The sequence below is a fragment of the Passer domesticus genome, chromosome 10, assembly GCF_036417665.1.
Source record: "Passer domesticus isolate bPasDom1 chromosome 10, bPasDom1.hap1, whole genome shotgun sequence".
NCBI classification, from domain to species: Eukaryota; Metazoa; Chordata; class Aves; order Passeriformes; family Passeridae; genus Passer; species Passer domesticus.
This window is the reverse complement of record NC_087483.1, coordinates 37,289,706-37,301,927: the sequence shown is the minus strand read 5'-3', so window position 1 is coordinate 37,301,927 and position 12,222 is coordinate 37,289,706. Positions and strand designations below refer to the sequence as shown.

Sequence of the window (12,222 nt, the reverse complement as noted above, 5' to 3'; positions counted from 1 at the left end):
AAAACAAATCCCATTTCACAGCAAATTCAGTGTGTGCAGCAGACAACTCTCTCAGGCCACTCGCAGGGGCTTCTCACTGCAGGCCTTGGGCCACTCAGTGATAAGAAAACTTCACCCTCACCTGAGTTTTCCAAGACCCACACCCTGTTGCCCTTTTTTACAAACTGATGTAAGAAAGCTCATGTATGAGTCCTGGTGTAGTGGCACTCCTGTGGCACAGCAGGGCTGTGCTAACAGGGAACTCAGCCCCTTTTGCCATTCTTAAGGAAAATCACATATCTCTTTTTCCCCAAGGCAGCTTGATTTGAACCCAGCATCTTCAAACTATAAAAACATGCCTGTCCATCACTTGGCCAAATGGAGCAATTCAATAACTAGCAGATGTGCAAACAAGCTCTCAGAGCATTTACTGGTGTGTCCCCCCAGTCTCTCAAAACGCTGCTCTGCATGGCCTAGGACACAGCAGCCTGAAAAACAGGCATAGGCAAAGTGTAAATCCTTAGAGCAGAAAAAAATTATTCGCAAGAGGCCAGCTTTGAGTTCCCTACTCAAAACAATGGCCATAGGTACTTTCCTGTGCACTGAACAATAGTAGTTCAACTTGTAGGTGTGCATCTAAATAAACTTTATTGAAAATAAAGTCTGATGGCATTTTAAAATAGTTGAGCAGCTTTATGTGACATTTCCCTTACACAAAATGAATAAATATCCAAGTTCACATATGCACTGTGGAATTTTTCATCTCAAATTCTCTTTCTTACTTTGTTTCTCTCTGTATCCTTCTAGATAAGGAAATGTGGTATAAATTTGGTATAAATTCAAAACTAATCTCTATTAACTACAGAAACAGCAAAAGCCTTGTTTCTGCTGTGGTATCTAAAATGGATTGCCTGGGCATGTGCACAGCACAAAGCACATTTCTCAGCAGGCTTCAAATCCCAGCAAAGACCACTAACAAAAACAGAAAATAAGCAGAAATGTGAAGTAGTAGGTATTTAACAACAATGCTTAAACAGCAGCAATATATTATTTTGCTTTGATCTGAAGCTGAAATATTTTCAGTATATATTTCAGTTGGGAGTTGATCTTTTTCAAGGACAGGAAGGAGAGCTTTTCTAAGTTATTAAATCAGAAGAATTTATAGATTCAGGCACATAGAACAAGATCAGATATGTCCAACAACTCTTCTTCACATGTGCTGTACCCATCAAAGGATGAGGAGGCCCAACCTGCCAAACAAATGTTTTATATTGAGCTGGAGGGTTCCAAATGTCTCACAACAGTGTCAGATAAACAAAAGGAGACAGGAGAAGGTGACAGGGAAGCTCTCACTCAAGTGTTGCTCCTGTTTCGAAGATGAGTGACAGACAAAGAACTTTCCCCCACTTAACAACAAAAAGAAATCTCAGACTACTCCAGCCAGACAGCCAGAAATATCAAGGTTGTGCAAAATCTTTTCTAAGATAAAGTAGAAAAAATATTTCTGGTTAAAAGAGAAACACAATCAAAATAGCATAAATTATGCTTCCACTTGTAACTTTTAAAAAGAAAATCAATACCACAGTAATAACATTTCAATGTCATTAAATATTAAATTTTACTGACCACAGAGATTGCCCACTTATCAGTTTAATTTCTTTTCTGCTGGAAAATAATTGTATCAGATAGTAATTGATTGGCCAGTAATAATTCATGCAATAAGTGTAATAAATATACATTTAGCTCCGTGCAAAATTACTATAAAACAAATCTCCCTAGAAGAAGCATGAGATGGCAGAATTCAAAGAGCAAGGGACAGCCAGCAGAATACCCATTTTTTTCTGTGATGGATATTGATTTACGATGCAGTGGAAGAGCTGAAACCACTGCCTGCTTTACCACAGTAAAGCTGCACAGCAGCACCAGCCAGGGCCTGTGACAACACCCCCACGAGGGAGTGGGGCAGGCTGGGGCAGCTGGGGACAGCCCAGGGCACCACCAAAGGTGACAGAGGCAAGGACCAGGGTCTGGCAGGGACATGAGCAGACCTGGCCCTGTGATGCCCATGACTGGGCAGGGCTGTGGCATCTCACTGGTGCGAGGACTGATGGCACTGGGGGCTGAAATGGGGTCTTGTGCCATAGGGCACCTAAGGGCTCTCAGTGAGAGCAAGTCAGTAAATCCTATCCACTGAAACAAAAATACAGAAATGTTCACCTCCAACCACCAATTTCCAAGGCAAGGAGACACCCAGCATAAGAGAAGATTTATTTTGATAGAGCCACAGCCTGGCACTGGGAAAGCTGCTACATACATTGCCATGTTTGGATTTTTAACTTTTTAAGTAAATTTATTAAGGGAGAAGTCAGCCTGGGCTGATCCCACAGTCCCATTAGAACCTGTGCATAAATGGGAAACCTGTAAAGGCTCAAATAGAATATATAAAAAGCTTTTTTATATACTACTGAAGAAATGAACTTGTTTCTTTTGATGGGTATAACAATTTCCCTAATTTAAAAAACATTCCTAGCACTTCCCTAATATTTTAAGCCGACTCACTTGAATAAAGTTAGTGCTAATTTAAACCCATGTAAGACAGAAATCAGACATCAGTGCCAATGTCCTCGCTCTGTAAATCAGCAAAATTCCCTCTCTACTAAAAGTGAGATTTCACAGTCAATTTAAGCTGGTCTAAGACTGCACTGCTCCTGAACAGGGCAATCCAACTTCCTTTTATCTCCAGCTGCGTGTTCCCACCACTTCCCTTGTGTGGGCTCTAGAGATCATACAGCCAAAGGATAAACAAGATCAGCTCACTGATCCTACTGAAAACTAACACTGAAAATACTTCGTTTTCAGCCAGTTTCCAAAGAGTTGAAAACACCCCTTTGTGTGACAATCTACAGTTAACCCTTGCATAAATTGTTTGTGAAACTTCACCATTAGACATTAGCCTAAAAAAGGGAATTTATCAATAACTGAGTAACAAGCAAGATACTACAAAAACTTGGCAGTCTGTTGCAAGTAATTACAATATTTTTTTTAAAAAATCATTTTTTTCAGTGTAGAAATCCTCAGTCTTCACAGATGCTAATGTATAAGAAAGAACAGTTAAAATAAAACTAATTTCAGCAGAACACTAATTTTGCAAGATGTATTTCAACTCTACAAATACTTAGTTTACATGAGAAATATGATCCAAGGAAAAAACTCATAATGAAAATGTTGTCACTCTCCTCTTAACTTTTCTTTAGCATTTTTCTTATCTGATTGTTTTAAAACATTACGTATTTTTAACCTGGAATTGGAGATTTTAATATGTATATTTTTTCAGGTATCTTTTGCTAACTCTACTTATAAAGCAATTAGGAAGATCTTTTTGCCCTGTTCCCATCTTTCTTGTTCGTTAGATTTTATCTCAGCATTATTGTGATGATAAGCATCCTGTTCCTTTCTGAGGTTTATTTTGTGCTGTTTCAGTTTTTTATCTGTCTTTTAATGTGTGTTGCAAGATGAAAAAGTGCATCTTTTATGGCAGCTAAAGATACAGCAATAGAATAATGTGGGAAGAATAGGTTGCTCTTATTAAGTTACTTATACCATTGTCAAGTGGTTTAATGTGTACATTGGACAGGCAATATGGATAAATAATATCACCCTAGACAAAACTCTATTCATTAATAGTATCAAAATAATTGGCCAAGTTCTGAATTTCAACAACCATCAAGCTCAGAAGTGTAATCACTGTTTTCAGCCCTGTTCTGATGCTTGCATTTTATTAACACACATTTTTTAAATTTAAGCATAGTCCTTGTAAGGATGGTAACCCATCTGTTGAGGTCTCTATGCAGGTGGAATTCCCAGAAAGAACTTATGAAGAGCTTCCAAGTGTCCTCACACTGTCAAAAGTAAATTAAGGTCATCTGTGAAGTCTGCTAAAACAAGATTTTTATTGCAGTCATAATTTTCATGCTGTAAGCACACAAATTAAGACAGGGAAATGTCTTTATTATAGGCCTTTGAAAAACAATCAAAGAGTAACATTTGGTAGATACAGACCTAAACTTGATTTGAATTGGGGACTTAAAAGCCTTAGACAATCTGTCCTGTTACTGTGCTGTAACATTTGGCTTCTTAATGTGTTCTTCTTTTGTAATGTTATTATCAGCTGGATTATTACCAATTGCTTGTGTGTGCAGCTTTGCCCCTGTGTACTGATTTGTATTTTTAGTACAATAGCCCCATTCACACACTAAAAAATCAGCCAGCATGTACAGATTATAGAAGTTCTGTGCAGAGTGGTTTACAATAGTAGGAGCTCTATGCCTAAATTCTATTTAAACGTTAGGTTTTTCATGGTGCCCTCTCAAATCAACAGCTGGAGCAGAAAATTTACTTTCTTGAGAGTGGGCAACAGTCATCTACACACAAACAGGTCAAACTAGTAAAAATGGGAAGAGCCTTCTTTTAGGTTGAGCATGGCCAGACAGGGATTCTTGGAGATTATTCAGTGACACAGTAAACTCACTAAACGTGACAAGATGCTAAACCACTAATGGCTTCTATTCTGACCTTTTCTACTCTTTATCTTTTTGTCTGTTTTTTTATCATGTAACCTCTTAGGGAAGGAAATATTGCCTTCTTTTATGTTGGGAAATTGCCCAGAACATTGCAGACACTACCCAAACAAGGAGTAACTATAATAATAACAAAAAGAGGAGGAGGAGAAGGAGGAGGCTTACTTGACCCCACACCAGCATTCCCCTAAAGACTCCTATTAGACTTGATGGAATGGCAACCTGGCTTATTGCTTCAGCAAAATTGTCTGCAGTAAATGGCACCAATATAATTAATGCTATCAAAATTTACAGCAGAAAGGGAGCATTGCTGTGCAATCAAGAGATATTTGAACTTGTTTCTGAGAGAGTCAGGTATGATGGTGAGTGTAGATGCTTAAGAATATACAAATCCATACCTGTTGTGCTGTCCTGAGACAGAGTTAAAGAGATCTAGTCAGTTCTGCTCCTGCCTTCATAACCTTCAGTGTGGCCCTGGTAGATAACTCTCTGTGTCCCCATCTCACCACCTGTAAAACAGAGATAATGGTTCTCTGAGTCAGAGCATTGGGATATCTACAAATAAAATGCTGCATTTTAATACTGTTCAATACTATTAACACACTCTTTCTCCACTGGATAAGGTCTCAAAGACAAACCTTTCCCTTTGATCTTCTTCCTGCAGCATGCCCTCTGCTAGTCCTCAACAACACATTTTAAGTAGTGTATGAAAAAAAGGCCAATATGATGAAATTAACTCTGCAAAGACCTCATTTTCCCTAGATTTGATGATGGAGATTCTCTACTGTGATAACATTTTTTAACCTTTATAATTTCACAAAGTGCTTGTACCAGATTCTGTTAGTCCCTCGTATTTCATGACATGTAGTCCCATTTATCTCCCATTTATGAAATACAGCACAAGCATGACATTTCAATTTTATAAACTTGCAGTGCTACACAAGGAATGCTGCCTTCCTGTGTCATTAATACCAATATCATTATTCAGACCCACGGCCTCTAAGTCTTTCTTTTAGGTTAATTTATTGCAGCACTAAACCAATTTCTTTGCTTCCTTCTAGTATTTTATATAACAGTGTAAAAATTTGAAAAGCATATCAAAACTTCAGCTATCCTTAAAATTCTTCTAATATCTCTACGGTCTCATATATGTGATTTTGCCACCAACCTTGTGACTACTGGTGGGGCAGCCCACTAGGATTTGTTTCCTTTTTGTTGATCCTTATGGGTATTTGGTATACCAGACAGTAAAATAATCATTTGTATAGTTGTCAGAATCTGTCTCCTTAATTAAAAGTGATCTTGCTCTGCGCTGCATAGAAAATCTGCGCTATAAAAGAACACAGTTTCTACTAGGAAAAGAGGCTGCAGGTAGGTATAAATAAAAACATAAATTTAGATATCAAGAAAAAATATGTGTCAAATAACCAATTCCTATTGAAAAAATTGCCCTAAAATAACAAACAGATTCAAAGGTATCTTTGATCAGTGCTGTATTTGCAGCTCTGTTACTGCTCCTCTCTCCTGCTACTGTTCAACCTCCTGCTACCCACAGGACTTTTCCTGGTGCAAAGGACTTTCCTTCATAGCTCCATACTTTGGTGTGGTTTTGGTTTAAGTCCTGGGAAAAAGAGATCTGACTCCACATCACTTTTTCTCCCACGACCCAGCTTTCAGTTTCATTTCTTTTCATTTCATTCTGGACAGCATTAGCATCAAAATATTTAAAATTCTCATGAGCTGACTGAAAGTTCTTTTGTTGTATTTGATAGCTTTCTCATTGAAAAATACTTCATATACTTCATGTATTATTAACTATTTTAAATGCCCAATGCAGAAAATTTGAGAATTACTTTCTCACATCAGATCCAAATGACTCAAAATTTCTCCAGCTGTGGCTGGTTCAGACTATGATATGCATGGATTTGAACTTTTGAAATATAATTTTTGTTGCAGATTGTGATCTTATAAGACAAGACTAGTAGCATTAATAATAAATGCAGTTCTGATGGTTTTAGTTAAGAAAATATAGCTAAATTCAAAATTACTCACTTTGCATTGATCATGTTCAGTGGTAATTTTATCTTAGTAAAGCTACCAGAAGGGGCTTAAAACACTGATTTTAAAAATTGAAGAAATCGATGGGGTTTTATTCCCTAAGTCTTTTAAAATAGAAGGCTTGATTAAGTGAAAATTAGTTAATGACTACAAAAATATCTTACAAAAAATACTAGAAATGAAATTTTTAAATGCAGATTAAGAGCTGTAAGCAGGTCTAAAACCAAAATTATTCTGTGGCACTGCAAAACCTGTGTTAAAGGTTATCTATACACACAGTACAATGCAAGTACAAATAATGAGTTTCTACTAAGACAAAGCTATTCCAAAGATACAAGTATATAAGCACATTTCCTTAAAGCACAGTTAATGCATAGAAGACTGTGCCTCTTTATGTTGCTTTAATGTTTAAGGCAGCTGAGCCTAACAAAATAAATATATTTGCATTAATGTTTAAAATAATTATAAATCTGTAAATCCAAGCATTCAAAATGATAGCAAATGGAAGAAATCTAGAAAATAAAGATTGCTTGTCATGCTGGATTTGTTTCTAATCCCATCTATTGTACTACAATTCCTACCCATAGAAAATTTTAAATCTATAATTTATGGAAACATGTATAACCTTAAGGTCATCACACAGAAATGCCATTATGTGGAACCTTGTAAAAATGCTGCCAGCAGTGCCTCTGCTCTACTCCATAGCTGGCATTTCAGGCAGCCTTCTGCAGCTCAGAGTCACAGTAACAAGATTTTGAAGTTTAAATCTCTTTAAAGGAGAAAAGCTGCTTTTTCATCCCTTTCTCCAAGCGTACAATATAATTGGCAAAGTATCAGGAATAATAAGACAACTGGTTGACACAAACCCCAGGAGGAACAGAGCAGCTTTTGTTCTGAGCTCTCATCAAAATCTTGGAAATCTTGCAATAGGAAATGTTGTTGGAATGTAGGTTCTTATTCAGAGTTCTGACATGTTAGGCCTGCAAGATCTGAAATCTCTTACCTGCTTCTATAATTATTGGACACCTTTCCCTGTGCTGCCTGCAGCTCAAACAGCTCTACACTTCAGTATTTAAAATTTTCTTGATACAAAAGAAATACATTTCATTCTTTATTAATGCATATTATTTGAGAGAAAAAAAAAATGCATTGGTTGTATACTGTGCTAGTAGTCTCACCAAATCTGTTTTTAAGTGTGCATGGACATGTAATTCAAGCTCTCTAAAACTGAGTTACTTCCTTCTAATCAATGTAGTCACATAAAGGAGGGCACCATGCCATAAAAATTACTCGAACTGCTGTCTTTTTGTTCTCACTGTCTCTACTTATGTACGATGTTCAGATTTCTGGGGCAGTATCTCACAGATTATGAGAAGACTGAGCTGGATGTGTTCCTATAAGGAAGCAGTTTGGTTTTTACTAGGTCCCTCTTCTGCCTTGGAAAAACACAGGTAAGACAAAAAAGCCAGCAGATTTCTGAAGAGAAAATATTATTATAACAAAGACTTCTCTGACAGAAAACTGATTGTACTATATTTGTTTCTACTACTGTTCAAGAGGGGGAAAAATAGTCTTTAATAAAAATTACACCAAGAAATATTCAGCTCAAGCAATAAGTCCAAATCAGTTTCCACTAACAGCTGAAACCAAACACAGAAAAGCCTTGAGGTAAGAAGCAGAAAAAGTGCCAGTGTGCAGGAGGTTTCAGATCAATTGATGTCACCAACTGCCTTTTGGTTTTGTCAATGAACAGAAGAGGCTCACCATGAACCACAGACCAGGGTGCCATCTGTGGCAGGTGGATGGCATTTTCTCCTCTCGTGTGACACCACGCTAAGGCTTTATTTTTAGGTGGGTCTGCAATTAAGGGAAGGCGAGTAGAACCTGATCACTGCAGCTTTCTTTTCCTTTCAAATTTCTACTCTCAAAAACACAACACACCTCCTTTTAGCAACACAAAATTTTGCTAAAGATCAGAAATATTAGTTAATATGTTTTAAAAATTCAATGTATTGTCTATGTTCTTGTAAGATTATGCAAATTTTTTTTCCATTTAACTTTGCTCTCTCATTTTCAGTTTGAGTTACAAACTCTTAAGTTAGAAATCCAAGATCTGAGCCATCCCTCCTGAGTGGTCATGTACTGTATCCTTAGCTGCAGAGTGTTCAGGAAATGGTTCCAATGAAGTAATGAAAATGTGCTTATAAATTATAATTTATCATGTTCTTACAGACCTCTGAGAGATACAAACACGGCAACATCACAAACAAAAGAAAACTTCAGTGGGTCTCAGTTCTATACAAAAATTAATTTGACAACAGAGATGTATTTAGTAATTACTGGATGTTAAGAACGTGTGTAGCTCCTTCTGCTTTCAGAATGAAGTTCAGGAGGGGATTTTTGAGGGTGGAGGGCTGAGGGAGAGGAACAAGGGGAGGAACAGGGGCTTTTATTGTGGAGCTCCAGTTGAGTAGTCAGTGCCACTGGCCATTGCTTTGCAAGGAAATCATGCCAACTGCAGCAAAAGGAAAAGGAAAATTACTCAAAAACTCAATTTCACTTCTTTGTTTTCATTCTGTTCACCCACTCTTGTATCTGCAACACTAATTCACTGATTTCAGCTTTCTAGTTATTTTAGAAGCACTACAATGATGCCAACTGGTGTAACCAAGAGCTTTCAGTTAAATGCAGAGAGAGGAACATTGTACAACTAAAAGTCAGTTAAACAGTTCTCCAAATTAATTGGTGCTGTGTAGCCCAAGGCTATAAAAAGTCTTGACTGGGCCAGCAAAGTTTCAAGCCTGCATCCTGCCTATCTTCCTGCCCCAGGGAGCCTTTGTATAGGGCTCATTGTTACACAAAGCAGCTCCTTCAGCAAAGGAATCACTGCAGGAATTTAAGCCTTATTTGAGGGGGTTATCAGCAGTCATTGTTTTGATGTTGCTTAATTTTCAAGGTTTAAGAGAAGAGATGTTAATCCAGGGTCCAGTTTGTTGATCTGTATTCTGAATTCATTGCTTTTCATGTTAGCTCTGCTCTGTGTGTTGGTCCTCTTTGTTTTGTAATTTGTTTATATTTTTGAGGAAATACCCATGTTTCTTTTTCATGAGAAACCTCAGAATGTTTCCCATATCAGCTATAGGCAACTCCCTCTGCAGACAACCATAGATATGCACTATTAACTCTGAAGTCATTCAGTTTGGATGTCTACTACAAAACAGGGAATTTCTGTCTAAGCCACAAATTTATTTGCCTCCTGGCTTGATAACTTATTCCAGGCAAACATTTCTCCTAACCTCAAATACAGACATTTCTATTTGGATTGCGGAGATAAAACCATAATAGAAGTGAAATGTGAGGTTTGTCCTAGTTGGTAAAACCTTTCCTACCTTGATCAGAAAAAGAACTGCTCTTCATCAATTCTTTGGAAATTTACTATAGATATTCACAGACTAATGGCTGAGAAGTCCAATTTTCTGTGTCTGCAGGTATAATCAATGTTTAGAAGGATATTTCACTAAACCTTCAAACCAGTGCAAACCACTGGAAGTCCATCATCATGTGCATGTTCAGTCCTCCCCATTGCTCTCATTGGGACTTTCAGTTAGGTTAAATTATTTGTTCTCCTTGTCCAAGCTCTCCTTCAGTGTCGTTTAAATGAGGAACCATTTCATGCTGTGTGATCTCAACTTCCCTTGATGACAGCTCTATCCTACTGGAACTATGAAACTGTCAACATCAAGAGCAAAATTTAGGTGTGCAGAGACAAAAATGGCTTAGCATCTATCCCACAAACTCTTTCAATAGAGGTCAGCCACCTCACCATCTATGGGGAAAACTGCAAAGCTCAATATTTCCATCAAACAGCCCAAAATATGGCTAAAACTTTCTTGCTGGCTGGAAGTAAAAGAAAAATACTTTGTAGATCTTGCAGTTTCAGGAAATTAGTAGAATAGTACAATGACAGACATAGAATAAGACAACAGAGCACCTTGATTTAGCAGAGGTGGAAGGTGGGCATGGTTAGCCTTTGGGGACTCATGCCCTGTCATAAACTGAGGAGCTATAAGGTGATTTTGTGACTGTGACAGGCAGACCACACTTGTAGTGTTTCCTCTTCTTAGGCACAGTATTGCCACAGTTAATGTAAGGTAACTTGAGATCACCTTTACCAACAGATCAACCCCAAATGTGATTGGCTTTTTGGTTGCTTTTGGGCTTTCTTCCTCCAAAAAAACCCCAACAGCCTAACTAACTAAAGAAGCATTAACTTATCATGCATGTTTCCTAACTCAGTCAACATGCTATGAGGTCATCTAGCATTCAAGGTTTTCTTGGAGTCCAGTACACAATGTGTTATCTTCTTTTCAAAAAGCATTAAGCTGCTGCAGTGGCAGGGAAATGGTTTGCCTGGAGTCATCCAGCACATGAAAAGTAGAGCCATTATCAAAACCCTGGAGCCTCAACTGACAAGTTCCATGTAGCAAGGACTGGAGCGTAGCTTCTCCCCGGGTAAATTAAAATGTTGTGGTTTATGTCAATAGAAATATGGGAATTTCTACAATGCATTAGGCCCTAGCACATATTACCTTCATTTGTCAGTGGCCAGCAGGAGAAAATGCAACCACCCCCCCGCCCCCAACACCCAGCTGATAAATGGTTTGCTTTTTGCCCTCATGCCAGCCATTATATTTTCCATGGATCTCTCAAAATGCATTTTCACATTAGTGGTAAGAAGATCTAATGCCCCACTAACGTCAGTCTTGATCCTAGCAATATAATCCCACCGTTTCCCTTGTATGGGCTCCAGTTCCACAATGAACCAACTTAGGGACTAAGTTTTAGGGAACTAAAATGCACAACATTAATCCTACCAAGAAAAAAAAAGTGAGTAGCCATCTATCCTTTTTCTGCCTGAAACATATTACTGTGGGAGCAGGTATTACAGATTGGAACAGCTCTGGATAGATATAATATCCTAATAAGCATCTCCTTTCTGGAGTCCCTGTCCACTTTCAGGTTCAGCAATCTGAAAATCACAGCAGTGCTCCCAACACGCCAGGGCAGTGACCTCCCTCTGCCACTGGCTCTCAGGCACCCCAGCTGTGTGACTTCCTCAGCCAAAGAGCAATAGGTCACATCTATATTAAGTTCATTGACTGTCCCCTTATTTTAGCCTTGTAAAATTAGAAGACAATAAGCTCCTCCTCTGTTTTCTCTAGGCCATTCATTATTTTATAATTTGCCCCCCTGTTATTCATGTTTGTTCAGAACCAACAGTGTCAGCTTTTTCTGCCAAGGCCCCTGCTCTGAAGAGTCTCATTACTCATTCCTGGGTACCTCCCCTGACAGGCACAACCAAAGAAATGTTTTAGTGATTTCAAAATGCACTGCATTTACTCACAGCATTGTCATTCATTTTCATAAATGCAAATCTCCCCAGCAGGAATTTGATTCTGTATTACTTTCCTGTTCATGGGTTAATTTAATTACATGTAAAGTCGATACAAAATGTAACTATTCTTAGGAAATAATATTTTACACCCATTCTTTACTGACATAAATTAAAGTATCAAGTAAACTGGAAAAGAAAATCCAACCTAGAAAA

General features: G+C 37.9%; 1 protein-coding gene across 1 annotated transcript in view; it reads right to left on the bottom strand.

Moving 5' to 3' along the window:
* Positions 1 to 12,222, bottom strand: part of THSD7B (thrombospondin type 1 domain containing 7B) — a 490,174-nt gene that overhangs the window by 420,458 nt on the left and 57,494 nt on the right. Inside the window, exon 4 of the mRNA XM_064435254.1 lies at positions 4,955 to 5,065. The gene's annotated coding sequence lies outside the window, so the exon portion shown is untranslated. The remainder of the gene's footprint in view (positions 1 to 4,954; positions 5,066 to 12,222) is intronic.